The sequence below is a fragment of the Balaenoptera ricei genome, chromosome 3 (assembly GCF_028023285.1).
Source record: "Balaenoptera ricei isolate mBalRic1 chromosome 3, mBalRic1.hap2, whole genome shotgun sequence".
NCBI lineage: Eukaryota > Metazoa > Chordata > Mammalia > Artiodactyla > Balaenopteridae > Balaenoptera > Balaenoptera ricei.
The window spans coordinates 157463298-157469297 of NC_082641.1; positions in this window are offsets into that span (position 1 = coordinate 157463298).

A 6000-nucleotide genomic window follows, 5' to 3' on the forward strand; every position below is an offset into this window, starting at 1 on the left:
TTCTTCTGGATACGTATCCAGAAGTGGAATTGCTGGATCATATGGTAATTTTATGTTTAATTTTTGGAAGAACTGCCATGGTGTTTTCCACAGTAGCTGTACCATTTTACATTCCCACCAGCAATGCACAAGGGTTCCAATTTCTTCACATTCCCGCCAATGTGTATTATTTTCTATTGGTTTGATGATAGGCATCCTGATGGGTGTGAAGTGGTGGTGAGCAGTTTTTGTATTGTTGTTGTTTTCTATTCCAAGTTAGTGCTTCTAATTACACTGTCATTAATAAACAAAAGTTCTCAGAAACAGAGGTGTTCATCTATTCAACTCTTAATTTACCCAGCATTTAGGCTCCTGAATCTGAAGCCACCAGATAACAAAATTACAATCGATCATAGTTTAATAAAAACCAGTAAAAGGTTTAAAGATTAAACTTAGCCTTTAGTCACCATAAGAATGTTGTACTCCTATTCATATTGCTATCAACATGGTCCAGAGAGACACCTTATCATGCTTGGATTAGTATCAGCATCTTTTAATTGATTTGATTTATTCATTAAGTTTCCTTTTTTATAATTTCCCTGCCTCTATTCTGTCCATTGCTCCAAACTGACTTTCGTTAGACCCTGCACTGGAGGAGGAATCATTCTAAAATACTACTTTTATTAGACCTCTTTTTCTGCTCAAACTTTCAATGGATGCATCATAGTTACCTCTAGACCCCGACCTTCAGGGTCCTCGTTAATCCAAACCAAGCCTAATATTTGTCACTTGTACTATGTGAACGATTTTATCCAGTCTGCTTCATGAACAGGCCATGTACTTTCCTCATCCTCTCGTTTTTCCATATGCCACTTCCTCTGCCTGGGTCTGCTTCTTCCCTCATTTCTGTCCACGGAAATTCTGTGTCCTTCAAGGGACAGCTATATCCTACTGCTTCCATGACAGTCCTAATAACGATCCTGCCAGAAATACTCATTCTAGCCTTTGAATACAGAGCACCTTATAAAGTATGTTTTACTCCATACTTTATACGTGGTGCATTTCAAATTTCCTTTATGTTATCTTTGTTTTTTAAAAACTGATGTGTTTAACAGTTTTTCTAGCTGTGACTGTCTTGCCTCACCTGGGAGACCACAGTATCCTTGCAGCCAGACACTTGGGGTGTCCTCAGCTTATTCACAAGTGAAAAGTGCCCCAGCCTTAGAGTCAGGAGAACTCCTTTCCACTTCTAGCTTTGTAGTTTAGTACCTGGGTGGTTTAGGGTGAGTAACTTTACCTCTTTGGGCCTCAGTTCCCTAATATGCAGCATGAGAAGGTGGAAGTAAAGAGCTTTCCATGGTCCATTCAAACTGCATCTGGTCGTCATCTCGGAAATGACCCAACATGCAAACCCCTTCTGCTGCTGCCCGTGGAGCTTTTCTCTTCCTCTCTTCTCATTTTAGTCTTGTTCTGTGGAGAGCAGTCATGGAAAAACAATTGTGAAACTTTTGGACACTCCGAAAGAGGAGTGACAGCTTAAGGAGAGTGAAAAAGTATCTCCCCTTTCCTCCAAAGCTTTTCACCTCCCTTGCCTTTTGGGTCATTTTATTACACTGTCAAAAACAGTTATTTGTGTTCACGAGCATTGTCTTTTCAAGAAGCAGATACTGTCTTTAAAGCTATAAAGTATGATTAATATATTAATTTACAACTGTAAACTTTTAAAGCAAGAAGTTCAGTCATCTGTTTTATGAAATGACAAAGAAGATTCAAAGTGCTTTACTATGAATTTTTATTTATTTATTTGAACAGTGTAAATCTGACACTGTTTTGGGTTTTAATAATTAGTGCTGTTGTGGAAATGGATGAGACCAGCACAGAGAGTAGGGAAATCTTGGTTTCCAGCCGGATGGCACCAGTTCTGTTGATGGTGGGGAAAGAGTTCCCACCTTCATGCAGAATTGGGTTAAAAGACCTTCTTTCTCAGCTTATGACATTTATGGTTGGGGCAAGAAGATGATATATTTTAGTCCTTTTGTGAGTAGAAGGATCAATACAGAAACAAGTTGTCAAATGAGAAATAATTTGATCTTTGTAAATCACTGCATGAAGAGACGTTGGCAGTGCCACAGGGGCCGGGCACGACTCACCTGTGTTGTGTCTAGTTTTGTTTTGCTCCTTCCTTTGCCTCTGGTGAGTTCAGCTATTCCAGCAGATCTAATGGTGCTTATAAACCTTGGCTCCTAGGTCCATATCTCTAGCCCAGACCCTATTTTCTGGCTCCAGATCAGTATATTCAAGCACTTACCAGATAACCCACCCAAATGTCCTCTAGACACTTCATGGTAAATATATTAAACAGGATCTCATCACGTCCCCTGCAGTCCATCTGGACACCTGGTTACTAATGATGAAACTGCTATCACTACTCCTATTACAGTCACTGCTGTTACTACCAGCGGCTTCCTGGAGTGACAGCTTATTCTATGCCACATAGAGTAGTAAGTGCTCAGAAGAGCTTAGTTAACCCCTCACCATATGGTAGCATCAGTGTCTTCCTAGTTAGCCCAACCGGAAACCTCTCCTTCTCCCCCATAGCCATTTGGTGACCAGATCTTATTGATTCTACCTCCTTAACACATCTCAGACCCCTCCCTTCTACCCCAACTCCACTGTTTCTGTAGCAGTTCTCAGCCTTACTGTAATAGCCTCTTATCTTTGCTCAGGGATTCTCCTCATCTTAAATTCATCCTCTGAACTATTGCTAATGATCTTTCTGAAGCAGAAAAGATGGTACTATACCCTTGCTTAAACCTCTTCAGCTGCCATCAGGATAAAATCTGAACTCCTTAGAATGGCTTAGAAGGCATTCACCTTTTATCCAAGTGTTCTTATCCAATTTCTTCTCCTACCTGGAACCCCGTGCTACACTGATGGCATGGCTCCCCGCGTGCCAGGTGGCTGGAGGGATCTTTACATTTACACCTGCTGTTCATTCTTCCCCATAATGGTCTGCTTCTCTATCTACTTTCTGTACCTTTGCTACCCGTTGTTCCAGACTATGTCCTTCAGTGGGAGGATGGTTACATAACTTTATGGCTATATAATGGATTGTGTTGTCTTTAAGAATCTTGTTGTAGAAGAAAGTATAATGACTTACAAATACATTCATAGTATATTGTCAAGTGAAAAAATATTATAATGCAGACTGTGTATAATTGTTTTTACTATTATCTATCTATTTATATCCATCTGTCAATCTAAAGAGAAATAAAAACCTGGAAAGCTATATAACAAAATGTTATCAGTGAGGCATTAGAATTATTGATGTTAGGAATTTCATGTGTACTTCTAAAATTTCTATAGTGATTGTATATTCCTTTTAATAAGGAAAAGGAATACATGCTGTTTTTAATAGAAATACTGACAAAGACTGAATCTTACTTAAGGGAATTTGTCCCTTATGAACATTGCCTTTCTCATAGTAGATGTACTAGTTAGAGTAGGCTAACTGCTGTAGCAAGTGGTACCCCAAATATATTACAGTGCAAATTCAATAGTTTATTTCTGCCAGTGAGTAGACAGACACAAGATAGTCTAGTCTTTCCTTTCCTCTGAAAGAGACTGGTGCTGACACCTGAGGCATAGCTGAACCTCACTTCCGACCAAATTGGTTGCAATAGGCAGGGTTCCAATTTGCAATGGTCATTTCATTCTTAATGGCTCAGCTGTCCTTTGGAAAGGAGACAGATTTGCCTTTTGCTGCCTCATTGCAGTGGGTGAGCCGAATAGTTACATGCAGAGCAGACATAACAGCCATCCATGTTTACGGTAGATAAATACCATATGAACTACATGCTCTTTCTTGTGTTCAGCTTCGCATTTTGCAGGTTGGTTTTGCATTAAATCTTTCTTTTTAACATTTTATTTTATATTGGAGTATAGTTGATTAACAGTGTTGTGTTTTGGGTGGCCAGCAAAGTGATTCAGTTATACGTATACATGTATCTATTCTTTTTCAACTTCTTTTCCCATTCAGGTTGTTACGTAATACTGAGCAGAGTTCCCTGCGCTATACAGTATGTCTTTGTTGGTTATCCATTTTATTTTATTTTTTTCCTTTATAGCAGCGTGTACATGTCAGTCCCCAACTCCCTAACTAACCCTCCTCCCGACTCTTCTCCCCTGGTAACCATAAGTTCTCTAAGTCTGTGAGTCTGTTTCTGTTTTGTAAATAAGTTCATTTGTATCTTTTTTTTTTTTTTTTTTTAAGATTCTGCATATAAAGGATATCATACAATATTTCTTTCTCTGTCTGTCTGACTTCACTAAATCTTTAAGTTTTTGCGCTAACACTTAAAGGTGGCATGCTCACTATGTCTGATTTCATCTGCTACCACTGGAAATGCAGAGGGTCAGGCCATAGTCAGTGCCTTTCACTGGCATGTTGAGGATGCCTTTTAAAGCTCTGTGTTTAACAAATCATTTTGATATAGGGGCTGTGGAGAAATACTCTCAGGCTTTATCACTGCCGACTTAATTGGGTTTCATGATCACATTACTTAGTAGGATAAATTAAAAATGGCTGGTCAAACTGCCTGTAAAAAGCAAAATTGTTAGGTTCAACCTGTCCAGTGTATTAACTGTATTGATGAGTAATCATTCCACCATTTTAAATCACTTTTATTAACTTTTTTCATCGTTGTATTTCCAGGAACTTGCTAAATAACTGTCATTATGTACTCAGTAATATTTCTTTTTAAAATACTATCGAAAAGTCCATGAAAATGATTAAGTTGCCAATATTATCCACCTACTTCCTGTTAGTAAGAATTGTTGGCAATTTTATGATGCACTGGTTCTATGCCAGTGCTTCCTTTGTGCAGCCCAGGAGGAAAAGGAACCAACTCGTAACAGGTGAATGGAGACAGTAAATGCGTGGTTGTGAAGCTGTTTAAAATAATTAGTCTTTTGTGCATCTACATCATGCACGTTATTGTTGTGCTCTCTTAAAAAAATTTTTTTTAAATAAATTTACTTATTTATTTATCTATTTTTGGCTGCGTTGGGTCTTCGTTTCTGTGCGAGGGCTTTCTCTAGTTGCGGCGAGCGGGGGCCACTCTTCATCGCGGTGCGCGGGCCTCTCACTATCGCGGCCTCTCTGGTTGCGGAGCACAGGCTCCAGACGCGCAGGCTCAGTACTTGTGGCTCACAGGCCTAGTTGCTCCGCGGCATGTGGGATCCTCCCAGACCAGGGCTCGAACCCATGTCCCCTGCGTTGGCGGGCAGATTCTCAACCACTGCGCCACCAGGGAAGCCCCAGAGGATACTTAAGAATTATGTGTAGGGATGTCCCTGGTGGTCCAGTGGTGAAGACTCCGTGCTTCCACATCAGGGGGTGTGGGTTCGGTCCCTGGTCGGGGAACGAAGATCCCGCATGCCACATGGCGGGACCAAAAAACAAAACTAAAAAAAAATTACGTGTAAAGGATAGAGACTAATCATATATGTGTGGTACTGTTCTTCAACCTCATCCTCATCATGGGCCATTTGGCTCCGCGAGGTCCTTGAGTTCCAGAACAGCTTAAGGCAGTGTCCTACCTGCAGGTCAGTCAAGGACGTATCTGTTCATTCATTAAAATGGGTTAGAAATTTGTCGTTAATTTACCACTTCTTCAATGAATTTGTGTAGCCCCCCAAATCCTATTCCTTTCCTCTTAGATTTAGGCACTCCTGACCTGTGAGAGAGATTGTAGGGGCCATTCTGAGGATGTTGCTTAAATAAATTACGAGAATCATGAGATCGCTTAACAGTGTAGGTAAGTGATAGAAAAAGAGAAGCAGTGAGTGCACTTTACTGATTTCCTGCTTCAACAAATATTTACTGGGCATCCATTATTTGCTAGTCTTTCTACTGCTTTCTGGAATCCTGGTGATGAAGAAAGTAGGCATGGTTCTTTCCGAGCTAATAGGGTAGAATTAACAGTTACATAAGGGATTGTGATATATATTATATATATT